The sequence below is a fragment of the Dromaius novaehollandiae genome, chromosome 4 (genome assembly GCF_036370855.1).
Source record: "Dromaius novaehollandiae isolate bDroNov1 chromosome 4, bDroNov1.hap1, whole genome shotgun sequence".
NCBI lineage: Eukaryota > Metazoa > Chordata > Aves > Casuariiformes > Dromaiidae > Dromaius > Dromaius novaehollandiae.
Window position 1 is genome coordinate 13,424,376 of NC_088101.1, and position 21,068 is coordinate 13,445,443.

General features: G+C 49.8%; 1 long non-coding RNA gene across 1 annotated transcript; it reads right to left on the reverse strand.

The window, feature by feature from the left end:
- Positions 1-1,111: 1,111 nt before the first annotated feature.
- LOC135328135 (uncharacterized) lies at positions 1,112-17,179 on the reverse strand. The gene is made up of 3 exons (XR_010388874.1): positions 17,039-17,179; positions 2,295-2,532; positions 1,112-1,447 (listed from the first exon to the last, which is right to left on the reverse strand). It is a non-coding gene; the product is annotated as an uncharacterized LOC135328135 (long non-coding RNA).
- Positions 17,180-21,068: the final 3,889 nt, after the last annotated feature.

Sequence of the window (21,068 nt, forward strand, 5' to 3'; positions counted from 1 at the left end):
GAGGGGGAGGCTGCATGGGGAGCATGCTGGGTTCCCCCCTGAGGCTGGACCCCTGGGTGGGGTAGAGGGTGCAATCAAGATCTCTGCTGCCTGCCCCTGTGTCCTGACCCACTGCACAAAGCTCAAGCTGGCAGCCAGGTTCCCCCAGCTTTTGCTCTCCCTGTGTGCCCAGAGAGACCTAAATCCAGTTGTGTCCTGCACACGAGGCCCAGGAGGGATCCTCCTGTTCCCTGGAGAGCTCTGCCCTGATCGCCAGCAGTCTTCCTCCTCGCTGTTCCTCCTCTGTTGCCCACTGCCACCACGAAGCCCCATGTAAAACTCTGTCCCTGCTGAGCGTGGGAACTGCCTGCAGCTTCCCGTGGGTGTGAGCGCGTTTTCTAGAAATGAGCCCGTGGGCCTGAGCCCTGCAGTCCTCCCCTTCCCCCTCAGCTTCCAGCATGAGCATACGGGGGGTGGGGGGGCTGGAAAAGTGAACCAAAAGGAAGCTAAGGTCTGCTCTGGGGTCCCGGCTTTCAACAAGGCTGCAGAAAAGACTGTGGACTGGACGTGCCCTCTTAGTCCCTGCTGGCAGTCTAAAACTGATTCATGGCACTGGCAGTGCGAGGGATGGATGTGAGTGGGCAGGAGGCCTAGGCAGGTGCGTCCTGGCTGGGTTTCATAGTTGCACTCATCATGATGACTGGTAAGTGTAAGACCTGGGAAAAAGGCATGGTGTGCTTACTTGATTGGGGTAGGTGACACATAGGTCTTGTTTCTGTTGCTGCTGTTTCTTCATCAGTTCATAGAAGTTTATAGGAAAGAGCATTTTGGGAGCAGAAGTCCTTAGGTTCAGCAGGTGATAATGGGTTTTCTGCCTTTCCCAGGTATTAGCAGTAGGCAGGTGGCATCCTATCGTGAGGTGATCAGATGTACCAGGGGTTGTATTTAATGAACTTGTCTGTGTTTGTTTATTTCAGGTGTAAAAGAGTTCACCCAAAAAGTTGCTGGAAATGGAAACACTGCTTTACCTGTCTCAGCATCCAGGGCGTTTATGCTCAGCATGCCACCTCCTTGTCAAGCATCAGAGTATGTAATTTTTTGGACTACCTGAAGGATAAGGAGCTTTGCCCGATCCAGCTGACCGCCAAGGAGTTCACTTGGCAGTTGAGTTCTGTGCTTTATTTCCTTTAAAACAACACGGTTGTTTTTATCTAGCAGTGATAGCAGTGGTTTTTTACAGTGTAGCTCTTCTTTCTCGCAGAACCCCGGTAAGGAGGAAACGCACCTTCCTTTGAAGAAGGATGGAGAAGGGGCTCCCCGAAGCAGAGTCCAACGTTGTGCTGACAGGATGGATGGGGCGGCTGCAGAGGTTTGTCGTGAAATGGGGAGTTTTCGCCCCCTGCTCGTCGGCTCCGGCCCAGCCCAGCCAAGGTGTCCGCCTCGGGTCTGTGATGCTCTCAGGAAGGTCCTGTGGCGTGTGAGAAATGAGTTTTGTGACTTTAATCCCTATTGCAGTAGGCAGGTGCCCGTGTCAAAGGACTGCCAGCCTTGCTGGTTTGTTCAGTTGACGTGAAGAGTGGATTAACCTAAGGTGAGAAGTCTTTGCAGAGCAAGATCAGGTATATTTGCCCAAAGCACCTCGAAGTGCTTGTCTCCAGAGCTACCAGGACTCATCTGGAGCAGCTGTTAATGCTTTTCATAAGGAAACAGATGTGCACTGAAAAAAGCAGGGAGGACTGCAAACTTCCCCCGTCCTCACAGCTGCTTATCCACCCTCTGGCCCAGCGAGGTGCCAGTCCTGACTGTGGCTTCCCGAGGTTCCCACGAAACAAGAGAGAAAGGTTTTGGTGTTAGGCTGCAAAGCGGAGAGACTCAGACCCCCTGGCAGTGACCCTCTGCTCTGTGCAATGCTGCTGTGCTGTGGAGAGGGGTCAGGGTCAGGCGGTGCCTATTTTTATCGACATTTCTTCATGCAAATCTGTGTTTTAGGAAAATACCCTTGAAGGAGGAGAGAGAATTAAAAGTAGTCTTTGTATTTCAAAATAACTGATGTTGAAAGTAGGAGAGAGGCAACTAGTTTTTAATTGAACCACTTACTGTAAAGGCTGTCTTGCAGGATTAGACGCTTGGACTACAGAGTTGTAAAGAGCAAGCCACCCAGGCTGATGGGCAAAATTACCAGGTTTTCATTAAGGAAGAAATACAGTTTAGGTGTGGACAAGTGTGTGTATATATATATGGGGATCAAAGAGCCACAGAAATTATTACTATATTTAAATTATTATTATAGTTATTATAATGGGAACTTACTGTACCTAGCAAATCCTGCCTTGTTTAGCATTTTCATTAGATCAGAAGTCAGAAAGTGAAGACCAGGTGGATTCATGGCTCTGTCTGTATGTTGTGCACCATTTGATGTGTCCCGTGTCCTTACGGCAAGGCTTCAGGCTTTTCCTGACAGACTCTGTCCTCCTCTCCGGATGCTCCGCTGAGCAGAACCAGCGCATCCCCTTCCCGCAAGTGCTCTTTTCTTGTCTCGACTGGCAACGGGTGCTACCGGACATAGAGAGAAATAGCTTCTTTAAAGATGTGTTAGATAAAAGGTTTCTCTTTTTCAGACTTCATGCATTTCACTGGGAGCTAAGCTTTTCACCTGCTCTTTGAAAAACCAGACGCCTAAGACTTGGAAACGCTTTGGCAGACATGGAGGAACACGGCTTAAAGCTGTGCTGTCATTTGGAGGGGGCAAATAAAATACGAGTGTTCCTCTTTATGCTGTGGCAGAGAAAGTGGAGCTGCTGAGATGATGTGATGGGTGGTCTTCCTCTTCAGTTTTATGCTCCTGAAAGGAAATACAAGGTACGCTGCAAGCGCGTACTGGCAGCATCCGCCAAAGGACAAAATCTTTTCCAGCAGCAGCCCCGAATCCCGGAGACTGAGGTGAGGATGGGTGTCAGCCACGAGCCAGAGCCGCGCTCCAAAGGGAAGGGGCTGCCTTCCACAGCCAGAGGACGAAAGAAAGAGAGAGAAAACAGTAGCGGAGCAGCTTGTCAAGGACAGAGTCGTGGCTTTCGTTGCTTCTAGTTTTCCCACCCCGAATAACTTTTTCTCCCAACAGACCGCAGCCAAAACGAGCAGCAGACACTAACCCAGGCAGTCCAGGAACGACGGGTCAGACGACAAGTGGATGCCGGTTCGTCCGCTGTGGAGAGGCGCAGAGAAGAGTCCCTGCCGCAGGTACCATGGCCCTAAATTGGACACTCCTCCTGCCCGCTCTCCGCACGTGCGGGCCGGGCGCCGGGGCCGGGAGCTGCTGCTCGGGCAAGAGCCGGGTCCTGCTCGCTGTGGCCGGTCCCTCGTGAGGGCCTTTGCCAGCGCAGGTGATGCCACGTGGGAGCAGCCGAGCAGGGAAGGCTCAGCCCGAGCCGCGGCGAGGAGCGCAGCCCCGATGGGGGGACGCCGGCGCGGGAGGGAGGCGGTGTCCGGCGAGTGCCCGTGCCCGGCTGCTGGCCGGGAAAAACCCCTTTTGCCTCGTGGCTCCTGGCCGCTGTCGCGTGCATGGGGTGGTCTGAGGGGGGTCGGCGCGCGGGTCCCGCTGGGCTCGGCGGTGCCAAACGCGGCCGGGGCGCCCGCCCGCCCGCCCGGGGCAGCGTCTGCCTTCCCCGAGGCTGCTGCCGGGCTCAGGCCGAGCCCCGCGGGGCAGCTCTGCCCGGGGAGGCTGCGGCAGGGCCGCGGTGTCTGTGCCGCAGCCCCAGCGCTGAGCGTGGGGGGCCGCGGGGCGCCCGGCGGGGTGGGCACGGCCGAGCCGGTGCCTGGGGGGGCTCGTGGTGGTGCTGGGCCTCTCCTGAAACGCCCTGCACTTCCTTTTTTTGGTTGTTTCTCCTTCCTTTTCTTGTTGTTTCTCCTTTCCCTTTTTTTGGTTGTTTCTCCTTTCCCTTTTTTTGTGTTGTTTTTCCTTCCTTTTTTTTGTGTTGTTTTTCCTTCCTTTTTTTGGTTGTTTCTCCTTCCTTTTTTTGGTTGTTTCTCCTTTCCTTTTTTTGGTTGTTTCTCCTTTCCCTTTTTTTGTTGTTTCTCCTTTCCCTTTTTTTGTTGTTTCTCCTTTCCCTTTTTTTTGTTGTTTCTCCTTTCCCTTTTTTTGGTTGTTTCTCCTTTCCCTTTTTTTCTTTTTTCCTTTCCCTTTTTTGTTGTTTTTCCTTTCCTTTTTTTGTTGTTTCTCCTTTCCCTTTTTTTTGTGTTGTTTCTCCTTTCCCTTTTTTTGGTTGTTTCTCCTTTCCCTTTTTTGGTTGTTTCTCCTTTCCCTTTTTTTGGTTGTTTCTCCTTTCCCTTTCTTTGGTTGTTTCTCCTTTCCCTTTTTTTGTTGTTTCTCCTTTCCCTTTTTTTTGTTGTTTCTCCTTTCCCCTTTTTTTGTTGTTTCTCCTTTCCCTTTTTTTGTTGTTTCTCCTTTCCCTTTTTTTGTTGTTTCTCCTTTCCCTTTTTTTGGTTGTTTCTCCTTTCCCTTTTTTTGGTTGTTTCTCCTTTCCCTTTTTTTCTTTTTTCCTTTCCCTTTTTTGTTGTTTTTCCTTTCCTTTTTTTGTTGTTTCTCCTTTCCCCTTTTTTTGTTGTTTCTCCTTTCCCTTTTTTTTGTTGTTTCTCCTTTCCCTTTTTTTGGTTGTTTCTCCTCTCCCTTTTTTTTGTTGTTTCTCCTTTCCCTTTTTTTTGTTGTTTCTCCTTTCCCTTTTTTTTGTTGTTTCTCCTTTCCCTTTTTTTGTTGTTTCTCCTCTCCCTTTTTTTGTTGTTTCTCCTTTCCCTTTTTTTTTGTTGTTTCTCCTTATCCCTTTTTTTGTTGTTTCTCCTTTCCCTTTTTTTGTTGTTTCTCCTTTCCCTTTTTTTGGTTGTTTCTCCTTTCCCCTTTTTTTGTTGTTTCTCCTTTCCCTTTTTTTGTTGTTTCTCCTTTCCCTTTTTTTGGTTGTTTCTCCTTTCCCTTTTTTTGGTTGTTTCTCCTTTCCCTTTTTTTGGTTGTTTCTCCTTTCCCTTTTTTTGTTGTTTCTCCTTTCCCCTTTTTTTGTTGTTTCTCCTTTCCCTTTTTTTTGTTGTTTCTCCTTTCCCCTTTTTTTGTTGTTTCTCCTTTCCCTTTTTTTGTTGATTCTCCTTTCCCTTTTTTTGTTGTTTCTCCTTTCCCTTTTTTTGTTGTTTCTCCTTTCCTTTTTTTGGTTGTTTCTCCTTTCCCCCTTTTTGGTTGTTTCTCCTTTCCCTTTTCTTGTTGTTTCTCCTTTCCCTTTTTTTGGTTGTTTCTCCTTTCCCTTTTTTTCTTTTTTCCTTACCCTTTTTTGTTGTTTTTCCTTTCCTTTTTTTGTTGTTTCTCCTTTCCCTTTTTTTTGTTGTTTCTCCTTTCCCTTTTTTTGTTGTTTCTCCTTTCCCTTTTTTTGGTTGTTTCTCCTTTCCCCTTTTTTTCTTTTTCCTTTCCTTTTTTTGTTGTTTCTCCTTTCCCTTTTTTTATTGTTTCTCCTTTCCCTTTTTTTGTTGTTTCTACTTTCCCCTTTTTTTGTTGTTTCTCCTTTCCCCTTTTTTTGGTTGTTTCTCCTTTCCCTTTTTTTCTTTTTTCCTTACTCTTTTTTGTTGTTTTTCCTTTCCTTTTTTTGTTGTTTCTCCTTTCCCTTTTTTTTGTTGTTTCTCCTTTCCCTTTTTTTGTTGTTTCTCCTTTCCCTTTTTTTTGTTGTTTCTCCTTTCCCTTTTTTTTGTTGTTTCTCCTTTCCCCTTTTTTTGGTTGTTTCTCCTTTCCCTTTTTTTGTTGTTTCTCCTTTCCCTTTTTTTGTTGTTTCTCCTTTCCCCTTTTTTTGTTGTTTCTCCTTTCCCCTTTTTTTTGTTGTTTCTCCTTTCCCTTTTTTTGGTTGTTTCTCCTTTCCCTTTTTTTCTTTTTTCCTTACCCTTTTTTGTTGTTTCTCCTTTCCTTTTTTTGTTGTTTCTCCTTTCCTTTTTTTGTTGTTTCTCCTTTCCCTTTTTTTGTTGTTTCTCCTTTCCCTTTTTTTGTTGTTTCTCCTTTCCCTTTTTTTGGTTGTTTCTCCTTTCCCTTTTTTTGGTTGTTTCTCCTTTCCCTTTTTTTGTTGTTTCTCCTTTCCCTTTTTTTGTTGTTTCTCCTTTCCCTTTTTTTGGTTGTTTCTCCTTTCCCTTTTTTTGTTGTTTCTCCTTTCCCCTTTTTTTGTTGTTTCTCCTTTCCCTTTTTTTGTTGTTTCTCCTTTCCCTTTTTTTGTTGTTTCTCCTTTCCCTTTTTTTGGTTGTTTCTCCTCTCCCTTTTTTTGTTGTTTCTCCTTTCCCTTTTTTTTGTTGTTTCTCCTTTCCCTTTTTTGTTGTTTCTCCTTTCCCCTTTTTTTGTTGTTTCTCCTTTCCCCTTTTTTTGTTGTTTCTCCTCTCCCTTTTTTTGTTGTTTCTCCTTTCCCCTTTTTTTGTTGTTTCTCCTTTCCCTTTTTTTGTTGTTTCTCCTCTCCCTTTTTTTGTTGTTTCTCCTCTCCCTTTTTTTGTTTCTCCTCTCCCTTTTTTGTTTCTCCTTTTCCTTTTTTGTTGTTTCTCCTTTCCCTTTTTTTCTTTTTTCCTTTCCCTTTTTTGTTGTTTTTCCTTTCTTTTTTTTGTTGTTTCTCCTCTCCCTTTTTTGCTTCTCCTTTCCCTTTTTTTGGTTGTTTCTCCTTTCCCTTTTTTTGTTGTTTCTCCTTTCCCTTTTTTTGTTGTTTCTCCTCTCCCTTTTTTTGTTGTTTCTCCTCTCCCTTTTTTTGTTTCTCCTCTCCCTTTTTTGTTTCTCCTTTTCCTTTTTTGTTGTTTCTCCTTTCCCTTTTTTTTGTTGTTTCTCCTTTCCCTTTTTTTTGTTGTTTCTCTTTTCCCTTTTTCTGTTGTTTCTCCTTTCCCCTTTTTTTGTTGTTTCTCCTTTCCCTTTTTTTGTTGTTTCTCCTCTCCCTTTTTTTGTTGTTTCTCCTCTCCCTTTTTTTGTTGTTTCTCCTTTCCCTTTTTTTGTTTCTCCTCTCCCTTTTTTGTTTCTCCTTTTCCTTTTTTGTTGTTTCTCCTTTCCCTTTTTTTGTTGTTTCTCCTTTCCCTTTTTTTTGTTGTTTCTCCTTTCCCTTTTTTTTGTTGTTTCTCCTCTCCCTTTTTTTTGTTGTTTCTCCTCTCCCTTTTTTTTGTTGTTTCTCCTTTCCCCTTTTTTTGTTGTTTCTCCTTTCCCCTTTTTCTGTTGTTTCTCCTTTCCCTTTTTTTGTTGTTTCTCCTTTCCCCTTTTTTTGTTGTTTCTCCTTTCCCTTTTTTTTGTTGTTTCTCCTTTCCCTTTTTTTGTTGTTTCTCCTTTCCCTTTTTTTGGTTGTTTCTGCTTTCCGTTTTTTTGGTTGTTTCTCCTTTCCCTTTTTTTTGTTTTTTCTCCTTTCCCTTTTTTGTTGTTTCTCCTTTCCCTTTTTTTTGTTGTTTCTCCTTTCCCTTTTTTTGTTGTTTCTCCTTTCCCTTTTTTTGTTGTTTCTCCTTTCCCTTTTTTTGTTGTTTCTCCTTTCCCTTTTTTTGTTGTTTCTCCTTTCCCTTTTTTTTGTTGTTTCTCCTTTCCCTTTTTTTGGTTGTTTCTCCCTTCCCTTTTTTTGGTTGTTTCTCCTTTCCCTTTTTTTCTTTTTTCCTTTCCCTTTTTGTTGTTTTTCCTTTCCTTTTTTTCTTGTTTCTCCTTTCCCTTTTTTTTGTTGTTTCTCCTTTCCCTTTTTTTGTTGTTTCTCCTTTCCCCTTTTTTTGTTGTTTCTCCTTTCCCTTTTTTTGTTGTTTCTCCTTTCCCTTTTTTTGTTGTTTCTCCTTTCCCTTTTTTTGGTTGTTTCTCCTTTCCCTTTTTTTGTTGTTTCTCCTTTCCCTTTTTTTTGTTGTTTCTCCTTTCCCTTTTTTTGTTGTTTCTCCTTTCCCCTTTTTTTGTTGTTTCTCCTTTCCCTTTTTTTGTTGTTTCTCCTTTCCCTTTTTTTGGTTGTTTCTCCTTTCCCTTTTTTTGGTTGTTTCTCCTTTCCCTTTTTTTGGTTGTTTCTCCTTTCCCTTTTTTTCTTTTTTCCTTACCCTTTTTTGTTGTTTTTCCTTTCCTTTTTTTCTTGTTTCTCCTTTCCCTTTTTTTGTTGTTTCTCCTTTCCCTTTTTTTGGTTGTTTCTCCTTTCCCTTTTTTTGGTTGTTTCTCCTTTCCCCTTTTTTTCTTTTTCCTTTCCTTTTTTTATTGTTTCTCCTTTCCCTTTTTTTGTTGTTTCTCCTTTTCCCTTTTTTTGTTGTTTCTCCTTTCCCTTTTTTTTGTTGTTTCTCCTTTCCCTTTTTTGTTGTTTCTCCTTTCCCTTTTTTTGTTGTTTTTCCTTTCCCTTTTTTTTGTTGTTTCTCCTTTCCCTTTTTTGTTGTTTCTCCTTTCCCTTTTTTTGTTGTTTCTCCTTTCCCTTTTTTTTGTTGTTTCTCCTTTCCCTTTTTTTGGTTGTTTCTCCTCTCCCTTTTTTTGTTGTTTCTCCTTTCCTTTTTTTTGTGTTGTTTTTCCTTCCTTTTTTTTGTTGTTTCTCCTTTCCCTTTTTTTGTTGTTTCTCCTTTCCCTTTTTTTGTTGTTTCTCCTTTCCCTTTTTTTGTTGTTTCTCCTTTCCCTTTTTTTGGTTGTTTCTCCTCTCCCTTTTTTTGTTGTTTCTCCTTTCCTTTTTTTTGTGTTGCTTTTCCTTCCTTTTTTTTGTTGTTTCTCCTTTCCCTTTTTTTGTTGTTTCTCCTTTCCCTTTTTTTGTTGTTTCTCCTTTCCCCTTTTTTTGTTGTTTCTCCTTTCCCTTTTTTTGGTTGTTTCTCCTTTCCCTTTTTTTGGTTGTTTCTCCTTTCCCTTTTTTTGTTGTTTCTCCTTTCCCTTTTTTTGGTTGTTTCTCCTTTCCCTTTTTTTTGTTGTTTCTCCTTTCCCTTTTTTTGTTGTTTCTCCTTTCCCCTTTTTTTGTTGTTTCTCCTTTCCCTTTTTTTGGTTGTTTCTCCTTTCCCTTTTTTTGGTTGTTTCTCCTTTCCCTTTTTTTCTTTTTTCCTTTCCCTTTTTTGTTGTTTCTCCTTTCCCTTTTTTTGTTGTTTCTCCTCTCCCTTTTTTTGTTGTTTCTCCTCTCCCTTTTTTTGTTGTTTCTCCTTTCCCTTTTTTTGTTTCTCCTCTCCCTTTTTTGTTTCTCCTTTTCCTTTTTTGTTGTTTCTCCTTTCCCTTTTTTTGTTGTTTCTCCTTTCCCTTTTTTTTGTTGTTTCTCCTTTCCCTTTTTTTTGTTTCTCCTCTCCCTTTTTTTTGTTGTTTCTCCTTTCCCCTTTTTTTGTTGTTTCTCCTTTCCCCTTTTTCTGTTGTTTCTCCTTTCCCTTTTTTTGTTGTTTCTCCTTTCCCTTTTTTTTGTTGTTTCTCCTTTCCCTTTTTTTTGTTGTTTCTCCTTTCCCTTTTTTTGTTGTTTCTCCTTTCCCTTTTTTTGGTTGTTTCTGCTTTCCCTTTTTTTGGTTGTTTCTCCTTTCCCTTTTTTTTGTTGTTTCTCCTTTCCCTTTTTTGTTGCTTCTCCTTTCCCTTTTTTTTGTTGTTTCTCCTTTCCCTTTTTTTGTTGTTTCTCCTTTCCCTTTTTTTGTTGTTTCTCCTTTCCCTTTTTTTGTTGTTTCTCCTTTCCCTTTTTTTGGTTGTTTCTCCTTTCCCTTTTTTTGTTGTTTCTCCTTTCCCTTTTTGTTGTTTTTCCTTTCCTTTTTTTCTTGTTTCTCCTTTCCCTTTTTTTTGTTGTTTCTCCTTTCCCTTTTTTTGTTGTTTCTCCTTTCCCCTTTTTTTGTTGTTTCTCCTTTCCCTTTTTTTGTTGTTTCTCCTTTCCCCTTTTTTTGTTGTTTCTCCTTTCCCTTTTTTTGTTGTTTCTCCTTTCCCCTTTTTTTGTTGTTTCTCCTTTCCCTTTTTTTGTTGTTTCTCCTTTCCCCTTTTTTTGTTGTTTCTCCTTTCCCTTTTTTTGTTGTTTCTCCTTTCCCTTTTTTTGGTTGTTTCTCCTTTCCCTTTTTTTGGTTGTTTCTCCTTTCCCTTTTTTTGGTTGTTTCTCCTTTCCTTTTTTTATTGTTTCTCCTTTCCCTTTTTTTGTTGTTTCTCCTTTCCCCTTTTTTTGTTGTTTCTCCTTTCCCTTTTTTTGGTTGTTTCTCCTTTCCCTTTTTTGTTGTTTCTCCTTTCCCTTTTTTTGTTGTTTCTCCTTTCCCTTTTTTTTGTTGTTTCTCCTTTCCCTTTTTTGTTGTTTCTCCTTTCCCTTTTTTTGTTGTTTCTCCTTTGCCTTTTTTTTGTTGTTTCTCCTTTCCCTTTTTTTGGTTGTTTCTCCTCTCCCTTTTTTTGTTGTTTCTCCTTTCCTTTTTTTTGTGTTGTTTTTCCTTCCTTTTTTTTGTTGTTTCTCCTTTCCCTTTTTTTGTTGTTTCTCCTTTCCCTTTTTTTGTTGTTTCTCCTTTCCCCTTTTTTTGTTGTTTCTCCTTTCCCTTTTTTTGGTTGTTTCTCCTTTCCCTTTTTTTGTTGTTTCTCCTTTCCTTTTTTTTGTGTTGCTTTTCCTTCCTTTTTTTTGTTGTTTCTCCTTTCCCTTTTTTTGTTGTTTCTCCTTTCCCTTTTTTTGTTGTTTCTCCTTTCCCTTTTTTTTGTTGTTTCTCCTTTCCCTTTTTTTGGTTGTTTCTCCTTTCCCTTTTTTTGGTTGTTTCTCCTTTCCCTTTTTTTGTTGTTTCTCCTTTCCCTTTTTTTGGTTGTTTCTCCTTTCCCTTTTTTTTGTTGTTTCTCCTTTCCCTTTTTTTGTTGTTTCTCCTTTCCCCTTTTTTTGTTGTTTCTCCTTTCCCTTTTTTTGGTTGTTTCTCCTTTCCCTTTTTTTGGTTGTTTCTCCTTTCCCTTTTTTTCTTTTTTCCTTTCCCTTTTTTGTTGTTTCTCCTTTCCTTCTTTTGTTGTTTCTCCTTTCCCTTTTTTTGGTTTTTTCTCCTTTCCCTTTTTTTGTTGTTTCTCCTTTCCCCTTTTTTTGTTGTTTCTCCTTTCCCTTTTTTTTTTTGTTTCTCCTTTCCCTTTTTTTGGTTGTTTCTCCTTTCCCTTTTTTTGTTGTTTCTCCTTTCCCTTTTTTTTGTTGTTTCTCCTTTCCCTTTTTTTGTTGTTTCTCCTTTCCCCTTTTTTTGTTGTTTCTCCTTTCCCTTTTTTTGGTTGTTTCTCCTTTCCCTTTTTTTGGTTGTTTCTCCTTTCCCTTTTTTTGTTGTTTCTCCTTTCCCTTTTTTTGGTTGTTTCTCCTTTCCCTTTTTTTGTTGTTTCTCCTTTCCCTTTTTTTGGTTGTTTCTCCTTTCCCTTTTTTTGGTTGTTTCTCCTTTCCCTTTTTTGTTGTTTCTCCTCTCCCTTTTTTCTTTCTCCCTTCCCTTTTTTTGTTGTTTCTCCTTTCCCTTTTTTGTTGTTTCTCCTTTCCCTTTTTTTGTTGTTTCTCCTTTCCCTTTTTTTGTTCTTTTTCCTTTCTCTTTTTTTGTTGTTTCTCCTTTCCCTTTTTTTGTTTCTCCTTTCCCTTTTTTTGTTGTTTCTCCTTTCCCTTTTTTTGTTGTTTCTCCTTTCCCTTTTTTTTGTTGTTTCTCCTTTCCCTTTTTTTTGTTGTTTCTCCTTTCCCTTTTTTTGGTTGTTTCTCCTTTCCATTTTTTTGTTGTTTCTCCTTTCCCTTTTTTTGTTGTTTCTCTTTTCCCTTTTTTTTGTTGTTTCTCCTTTCCCTTTTTTGTTGTTTCTCCTTTCCCTTTTTTTGTTGTTTCTCCTTTCCCCTTTTTTTGTTGTTTCTCCTTTCCCTTTTTTTGTTGTTTCTCCTTTCCCTTTTTTTGTTGTTTCTCCTTTCCCTTTTTTTGGTTGTTTCTCCTTTCCCTTTTTTTGTTGTTTCTCCTTTCCCTTTTTTTTTGTTGTTTCTCCTTTCCCTTTTTTTGTTGTTTCTCCTTTCCCTTTTTTTGTTATTTCTCCTTTTCCTTTTTTGTTGTTTCTCCTCTCCCTTTTTTGTTTCTCCTTTCCCTTTTTTTGTTGTTTCTCCTTTCCCTTTTTTTGTTCTTTTTCCTTTCCCTTTTTTTTGTTGTTTCTCCTTTCCCCTTTTTTGTTGTTTCTCCTTTCCCCTTTTTTTGTTCTTTTTTCTTTCCCTTTTTTTTGTTGTTTCTCCTTTCCCTTCTTTTGGTTGTTTCTCCTTTCCCTTTTTTTGTTGTTTCTCCTTTCCCTTTTTTGTTGTTTCTCCTTTCCCTTTTTTTGTTGTTTCTCCTTTCCCCTTTTTTTGTTGTTTCTCCTTTCCCTTTTTTTGGTTGTTTCTCCTCTCCCTTTTTTTGTTGTTTCTCCTTTCCTTTTTTTTGTGTTGTTTTTCCTTCCTTTTTTTTGTTGTTTCTCCTTTCCCTTTTTTTGTTGTTTCTCCTTTCCCTTTTTTTTGTTGTTTCTCCTTTCCCTTTTTTTGGTTGTTTCTCCTTTCCCTTTTTTTGGTTGTTTCTCCTTTCCCTTTTTTTGTTGTTTCTCCTTTCCCTTTTTTTTGTTGTTTCTCCTTTCCCTTTTTTTTGTTGTTTCTCCTTTCCCTTTTTTTGTTGTTTCTCCTTTCCCCTTTTTTTGTTGTTTCTCCTTTCCCTTTTTTTGGTTGTTTCTCCTTTCCCTTTTTTTGGTTGTTTCTCCTTTCCCTTTTTTTCTTTTTTCCTTTCCCTTTTTTGTTGTTTTTCCTTTCCTTCTTTTGTTGTTTCTCCTTTCCCTTTTTTTGGTTGTTTCTCCTTTCCCTTTTTTTGTTGTTTCTCCTTTCCCCTTTTTTTGTTGTTTCTCCTTTCCCTTTTTTTTGTTGTTTCTCCTTTCCCTTTTTTTTGTTGTTTCTCCTTTCCCTTTTTTTGTTGTTTCTCCTTTCCCCTTTCCTTTTGTTGTTTCTCCTTTCCCTTTTTTTGGTTGTTTCTCCTTTCCCTTTTTTTGTTGTTTCTCCTTTCCCTTTTTTTTGTTGTTTCTCCTTTCCCTTTTTTTGTTGTTTCTCCTTTCCCTTTTTTTGGTTGTTTCTCCTTTCCCCTTTTTTTCTTTTTCCTTTCCTTTTTTTGTTGTTTCTCCTTTCCCTTTTTTTATTGTTTCTCCTTTCCCTTTTTTTGTTGTTTCTACTTTCCCCTTTTTTTGTTGTTTCTCCTTTCCCCTTTTTTTGGTTGTTTCTCCTTTCCCTTTTTTTCTTTTTTCCTTACTCTTTTTTGTTGTTTTTCCTTTCCTTTTTTTGTTGTTTCTCCTTTCCCTTTTTTTTGTTGTTTCTCCTTTCCCTTTTTTTGTTGTTTCTCCTTTCCCTTTTTTTTGTTGTTTCTCCTTTCCCTTTTTTTTGTTGTTTCTCCTTTCCCCTTTTTTTGGTTGTTTCTCCTTTCCCTTTTTTTGTTGTTTCTCCTTTCCCTTTTTTTGTTGTTTCTCCTTTCCCCTTTTTTTGTTGTTTCTCCTTTCCCCTTTTTTTTGTTGTTTCTCCTTTCCCTTTTTTTGGTTGTTTCTCCTTTCCCTTTTTTTCTTTTTTCCTTACCCTTTTTTGTTGTTTCTCCTTTCCTTTTTTTGTTGTTTCTCCTTTCCTTTTTTTGTTGTTTCTCCTTTCCCTTTTTTTGTTGTTTCTCCTTTCCCTTTTTTTGTTGTTTCTCCTTTCCCTTTTTTTGGTTGTTTCTCCTTTCCCTTTTTTTGGTTGTTTCTCCTTTCCCTTTTTTTGTTGTTTCTCCTTTCCCTTTTTTTGTTGTTTCTCCTTTCCCTTTTTTTGGTTGTTTCTCCTTTCCCTTTTTTTGTTGTTTCTCCTTTCCCCTTTTTTTGTTGTTTCTCCTTTCCCTTTTTTTGTTGTTTCTCCTCTCCCTTTTTTGTTTCTCCTTTCCCTTTTTTTGTTGTTTCTCCTTTCCCTTTTTTTGTTGTTTCTCCTTTCCCTTTTTTTGTTGTTTCTCCTTTCCCTTTTTTGTTGTTTCTCCTCTCCCTTTTTTCTTTCTCCTTTCCCTTTTTTTGTTGTTTCTCCTCTCCCTTTTTTCTTTCTCCTTTCCCTTTTTTTGTTGTTTCTCCTTTCCCTTTTTTGTTGTTTCTCCTTTCCCTTTTTTTGTTGTTTCTCCTTTCCCTTTTTTTGTTGTTTCTCCTTTCCCTTTTTTTTTGTTTTCTCCTTTCCCTTTTTTTGTTCTTTTTCCTTTCTCTTTTTTTGTTGTTTCTCCTTTCCCTTTTTTTGTTTCTCCTTTCCCTTTTTTTGTTATTTCTCCTTTTCCTTTTTTGTTGTTTCTCCTCTCCCTTTTTTGTTTCTCCTTTCCCTTTTTTTTGTTGTTTCTCCTTTCCCTTTTTTTGTTGTTTCTCCTTTCCCTTTTTTTTTGGTGTTTCTCCTTTCCCTTTCTTTGTTCTTTTTCCTTTCCCTTTTTTGTTGGTTTTCCTTTCCCTTTTTTTTCTTTTCCCTTTTTTTGTTGTTTTCCTTTCCCTTTTTTTTGTTGTTTCTCCTTTCCCCTTTTTTGTTGTGCTTTTCCAGGGACAGAGGAGCCCCAGCAGTGCTGTCTGGGACGGCCAGTGCAAATGCCGCAGCTTCACCCCAGCACTCCACTCGCCTCCCTCCTGCCCCGCGCGTGGCCCCACTCCTGGCTGGGGACGACCTGCCTGCGCCCGCCTGGCTCCGGGAAACCCTGCTGGGAGCACCGCGCGGGCTCCTTGCAGCGCTGGCTCCCAACAGCTCAGCTCCAGCTCCAGCGGTGCCCCGACCTGCGCCCGGGTGAGGCTGCGCTGGGGAATGGCCCCGTTGTGGGGCCTGCGGTGGCTTGTGGTGGTGCTGGGCCTCTCCTGAAACACCCTTCATTTCTTTGGGGTTTTTTTTTGTTTAGTTTTGTTCTCTTTTTATTTTCTTTTGACATTTCCAGGGACAGAGGAGCCCCAGCAGGGCTGTCTGGGACGGCCAGTGCCAACGCCCCAGCATCGTCCCAGCGCCGGCTCTGGGACGCTGCCGCCTGCGCGCAGAGCCTGGGACAGCGTGTCCGGCAGCAGGGGCTGCGTCCCGGCCCCTCTCACCCCCGCGGGCACCTCGGAGGCGCTTCCTGGTGAGCCGGGGGACGTTTCCCCCGGTGCCTTCTCCCTGAGGAGCCTGGGGGGTTGTGTCCCTGGTGAGTAACAGCTCCAGCCTCGCTGCCTGTCTCTGTGTCCTGGCCAGGGGCTGCCGACACCGCGCAACGGCCTCGCGCCTCCTTTCTGCGCTCCGCAGCGAAGCCGGGAGCACCGCGGCGCAGAGAGGCAGCGCGAGGTTTGTTTCCTCCCGGACAGGAGCCGCCCGGCTCCCTACTCGCAGCAGGACGATGCCTCCGCTCGCCTCCCTCCCGCCCTGCGCGGGGCCCCGCTCCTGGCTGGGGACGACCTGCCTGCGCCCGCCTGGCTCTGGGCCTCCTTGGGAGCCTGCTGGGAGCACAGCGGGGGCTCCTCGCAGCTCAGCTCCGGCTCCTTAGGGCTCGGCCTCATTACAGCAGTGGTGGTGACTGACAAGGTCGTAAATCAATCACTGTCACAGCTTGCGTATTAATATCATAGTTCAGTATTCCATACATACTGCACAGTTAGTTTATTAACAGTGTACATACTCCATGCACACATTGAATAAAGAGTCCCAGTCTTGTACAAATGGGGAATAAACAGGGGAACTGGAAGACGGTGTCTGCTCGTGTTTCCTCCCCAAAAAGTGCCTTTCGCTCCAGAGACTATCTCAGACGCGAGGTTCGGCCTGGTGCATGCCAGCCTCCCTGCTGCCGGGGCGCTCGCGGACGGACCCCCACCTCCGGTGAGGGTCCACGCGCCCTGCCCCCACCCCTGCCTCCCCCCACCCCACAAGGGCCCCCTCAGCTTCTGTTTGGGGGCTGGAAACAGCCGAACTCGCCTCTGTTTCCGAGTCCCCAAAACGCAGCACTTAGTCTCTGTTTTCAGCCACAGGAACAGCCCCATGAGCCTCCACTTGTGCCCCCAAACGCAGGACTTGGCCTCGCTTTCTGACCCCAAACCCAGGGCTCATGGGCCTGGGCTTGTGCTTGAAAACAGGGAGTAAGATGCCCTTTGTGCCCCCAAAACGCAGCACTTAGCTGCTGCTTTCAGCCCCATGAGCCTCCACCCGTGGCCCCCAAATGCAGGACTTGGCCTTGCTTTTGGTCCCCGAAAGCCAAGGCTCATCCACTTGTGCTTGTGCTTGAAAACAGGGACTAACCTGGTCTTTGTGCCCCCAAAACGCAGCACTTAGCTGCTCCTTCCAGTCCCATGAGCCTCCACCCATGGCCCCCAAATGCAGGACTTGGCCTTGCTTTTGGACCCCAAACCCAGGGCTCATCCATCTGTGCTTGTGCTTGAAAACAGGGACTAACCTGGTCTTTGTGGCCTTAAAACGCAGCACTTGGCTGCTGCTTTCAGCCCCGTGAGCCTCCACTGGGGGCCCCCAAACCCAGGACTTGGCCTCGCTTCTCAGCCCCAAACCCAGGGCTCATCCACCTGTTCCTGGGCTTGACCACGGGACCAACCTGCCCTCTGCGGCCCCCGATCGCAGCACCTGGCCGCTGCTGGGAGCCCCGGGGCAGCCGACCTCGCCTGTGCTTCCCAGGCCCAGAAACGCACGACCCGAGTCTCCGTTTCTGGACCCCAAAACACCCGACCTGGTCTCCGCTCCCAGCACCCGGCTCCGCCGCCGCTCGGGGCCCCAGGACCCGGGTGGCGCCCCGGGACCCGCCTGCACCCCAACCCCCCCCCCCCCCGGAGCCCGTTGCTGCCCCAGCGCCCCCCCCGCCCCGCCCCAACCACGGCCGGGCTCCAGCCCCGCTCCGGCGCTCGCAGCCGCGGCCCGCGGCCTCCTGCTCCCGGGCTCCCCGCGGCGCGGGGCCCCTCGGCCGCCGCGAGCACCGGACCTCGCCCCCTCCCGCGGCGCCGCGCTCGGCCCCGCCGCCACCGAGCCCCGCCGCCAGGACGAGCCCGCGCGTTCAGCCCCGGCAGCGGCCCGTGCGCGGGGCCCGGGGCGGCGGCAGCGGGGCCGGGCCGCGACAGCGCTGCGGGGAGGGACCGGGCCGGGGCCGGGGCCGGTGGGGGGGGGCGCCGGGCTCCAGTCCTCCGGCCTCCGCTCCCCGGCCCGGCTCCGGCGCCCCCCGCCCGGCCCGGCCCCGCGGCCGAGCCCCCCCCGCTCCTCACCTGCCGCCGCCCTCCCGGCCCCCAGCGCCCGGGCCGCCGCCGAGCCACGGAGCAAAAGCGGGAGGCGCCGCCCCGCAGCCGCCACACACCGCACTGAGCTCCCGCCCGCGGCGGCCCGCGCACGCGCCCTGGCGCCGGCCCCGCCCCGGAACCCCGCCCCGCCCCACTTCCGGTCACGCCCCGCTTCCGGTAACGCCCCGCTTCCGGCCCCGCCCCCGCCGCCCCGCGTGTCACGGTCGCGCCGTCCTCGGCGGCGCCTTCCCGCGCTCGGCGCCCTCCCAGCAGCGCGGGGCGACCGGCGGCTCCCGGCTGCCCGTGCCCGGCCCCGGCGCTGCCCGCCCCCCCCCGCGACCGCGACCGCGATCCCGCCCCGCCCGGCGGCGCAGCGGCTCCGCGCCGCCCGCAGCAGCCGTGGCGTCCCCGGGGGCGCCCGGGGAGCGGCGCTGGCCGCGCCCGGAGCCGGCTGGGAGCGTCTGGGGGGGGCGCGGGCGCGGGCGCGTCCCGGGCGGGTCGCTCCGTGTCTGCCGCACATGGGCGGCGGCCCGGGGCTCCGCGGCGGCTCTGTCCCGAGCGCAGCGGGGCCGGTCGCGCCCCTGCGCCCGGCCCGGCCCTTCCCGGCGCGGCACCTCGGGGCCGCGGGCGCCGTTTCTGGGCGGCGCCGGAGCCGCTTCTGGGCGACAAACGCCCCCCGCGGGGACCTGTCGCACCGGGGGCCCCGCGCCGGGGTGACCCCGCCCGCGGCCGCCGGGCGAGCGGCGCTGAGGGGCGGAACCGGGCGGGGCGGAAGCGGAACTGGAGCCGGGAACCGGAGGCGCCGGGCCGGGCAGCGGCGGCAGCGGGAGCAGCAGCAGGTACCGGTACCGGCGGGGAGCGGGGTTCCGTGGGGGGGGGCGGGGGAGACCGGGGCACCTGCTCTGCCGGGGGCGCCGGGAGAACCGGGGCGGCCCGGGTCTGTCCGCGGGGCAGAGGGAGCCGGAGCCCAGCCCGGCCCGCGGCGGGGCCCGAAGGAGCGGGCGAGGCGGCGGCGGCGGGGCCGGGCCTGGGCGCTGCCCGCGGCAGAGGGGTCTCCGCGCTGCCCCCGGGCCGGGCCGGGGCTGCCCGGGGGGCTGGGTCGGGCCCCGGCGCTGCCGGACGGGCCTGGCCGGGGCTGGAGGGGCCCCGGGCGGCGCGGGGGGCTGCGAGGGCTCCCCGGGCGCCTCTTCCCTCCCTCCCGCCGGAGCCGGAGCCGCTGGGACGGACCGAGCCGCACGGAGCCGCCGCCGGGAGCCAGAGCCGCCGGTGCCGCTGGGGCCGGAGCCACCGGGTGCTGCCTGGCACCGCGGGCCGGGGCCGCTCGGGCGCGGGGCCCCGCGGGAGCGACGCGGCCGGGAACCATCCGCTGTCCCCGGGCGGAGGGTGTCCCCGGGCCCCCCCGGGACGGGGACGCGGTGGTGAGCGACGAGCCTGCGCAGGCGGCACCCGCACTGCCGGTAACCGGTTCCTCCCGACGCCGCGGGTACCGGCCGATGGACTGACCTTGGGCAGGGCCCTAAACCAGCCGCTGCCCCAGCCTGGAGGCGGAGGGCAGCTGCCCCGGTGTGCAGCGCTGCGGCCGCGGCTGAGGGCTGCGGGGTCCCTGGGGACTAATTACCCCGGGGGGGGATTCAGGGAAGGCTGAGACAGGAGCTCAGGGACCTGCCCTCAGGGGTGACCAGTGACTTACAGGTGTGGACTCCATGGCCACTGATGGGTTACTGAACATGGCTCCGGGGATTGTAAGGGATGCGGTTACTGAGTACTGAACGTGTGGGGTGAATGTTAACTTGTTAATGTTAACTAATGTCAGCTCACTGTGCACTGGCTCGTGGATACTGCATGGACATTGACTCCCGGGTCAGTATGGATGCAGTTCCCACAAGCTGACTGCTTGGCTGGTGGTGAAAGGGCGGGGTGAACACTGAATAAAGGCTGGACTGGGAAGACGGTGTCTCAGTTAGTTTATTAACAGTGTACATACTCCATGCACACATTGAATAAAGAGTCCCAGTCTTGTACAAAGGGGGAATAAACAGGGGAACTGGAAGACGGTGTCTGCTCGTGTTTCCTCCCCAAAAAGCGCCTTTCGCTCCAGAGACTATCTCAGACGCGAGGTTCGGCCTGGTGCATGCCAGCCTCCCTGCCGCCGGGGCACCCGCGCGTGGACCCCCACCTCCGGTGAGGGTCCACAGGCCCTGCCCACCCCCCTCCCACCACCCAGCCCAACCACCCTCCCACCCCTCTCACCCTCCCACCCCCCACAAACAGGCCCCCTTGGGCTCTGGTTCTGGGGCTGAAAACAGATGGCTGCGTTTTCAAGTTCCAGAAACACAGGCCTTAGTCTCTGTCTTTGAGCCCAAAAACGCAGGACTTAGCCTCTGGTTTTGAGGCCCGAAACAGCCCACCCGACCAGTTTTCAAGCCCCAAAAACGCAGGACTTAGTCTCCATTTTTGAGCTCAAAACCCCCAGACCAGGGCCTCTGTCTCCCAGCCCCAGCACCTGCTTCCTGAGGCCCAGAAACACAGGACTGAGAAAGGGAAGCTAAACCCTGCCTTCTTGCAGCTCAACCACAGGTCTGGGGGCTGTTTAGGGGCTCAGAAATGGACTCTGAGCCCCAACAGCAGCCCCCTGGACCCATCCTTGAGCCCCAAAACCACAGGACTTAGATTCCCTTTCCAAGCCCCACACCTGACCCCCATCCTGCTTCTCCAGCCCCAAAACAGCCCCCTGAACCTGTTCTCCAGCACCAAAGCCCAGGACTAAGCCCCCCCTTTCTGAGCTCTGACACCAGTCCCGGCAGCCTGGGGTTGAGCCCCAGACCCGCAGGATGAGCCTCCATTTCGGAGCCCCCAAAGGAGCCCCCGGAGCCTGTCTGGGAGCACCAGACACGCAGGACTCAGCCTCCACCCCCCAGCGCTGCGGTTCTGGTGCTCCCAGACAGGCCCCAGGGGCTCCTTTGGGGGCTCTGAAGTGGAGGCTGAGCCCCCCAAACCCCCCTTCGCCCCCGCCCAGCTCCCAGCCCTGCACCACCCCCATTTCCAGCCCCGCAGCAGCGCCCCGAGCCCCTTTCGCAGCCCCCAGGCACCACGGGGGTGTTGGGGGGGGGGGTGGAGATGAGCCCCCCGGCCCCGCGCGGGTCGGGCCGTGCCGGGCACCCGGGCCGGGGGGACCCTCCGCTCCCCGCAGGCAGGGCCCAGCCCCACGGCGCTGGGCAGCCCGGGCCGGGCGGGCGCTGGGCTCCAGCCCCTCGGCCTTTACTGACCCGCGCCGGCCCCCACCGGCCCCGCAGCCCGAACCTGGCCGAGCGCCGCTGCTCCCCCCGCCACCGCGGGGCCCGGGCCGAGCTGGCAGCGGGCAGCACCCGGCAGCAGCACCGACGGGCGGGCACCGGGCCCGCAGCTGCCTCCCGCCCCGGAGCCGCCTCGCCCGGCCGGGCAGAGCCCCCCGCCCCGGCCCAGGCAGCCCCAGCCGGGCCCGCACCGCTTACCTGGGGCCGGGCGGCCCGGCCGGGGCAGCGCTCGCTGCTGCCGCCCCGCCGCCTCCGGGCTGCGGCAAGCGGGAGCCCCGCGCCGGGGAGGGGGCGGCCCGGGGGCCCCGGACACCCAGCGCCAACGCCCGCCCGCGGCCCTGGGGGCCGGAGCGGCCGCGCATGCGCCGGGAAGGGGCCGCCCGGCTCCGCCCCGTCCCTGGCCCCGCCCACTGCTCTGGCCCCGCCCCTCCCGTGGCTCCACCCCGCCCCGGCATTGGCTCCGCCCACTTCGCGGGTCTGGCCCGCCCCTTGTCTGGCCCCGCCCCTTTGCCCCGCCCCACCCGCCGCCTCGCCCCGCCCCTGGTTCCGGCCCCGCCTCGGCCCCGCCCCGCCCTTCAGCCCCGCCCCCGCCGCAGCTCTGGCCCCGCCCCCTTCAGCCCCGGGACAGCGGCCCCGGCCGGAGCCCCGGGGACCCGGCGGCCAACGGGGGCGGCGGGGGGCGAAGCGGCTCCCGGGCCCCGGCGCAGAAACGCCCCGCTGCTGCG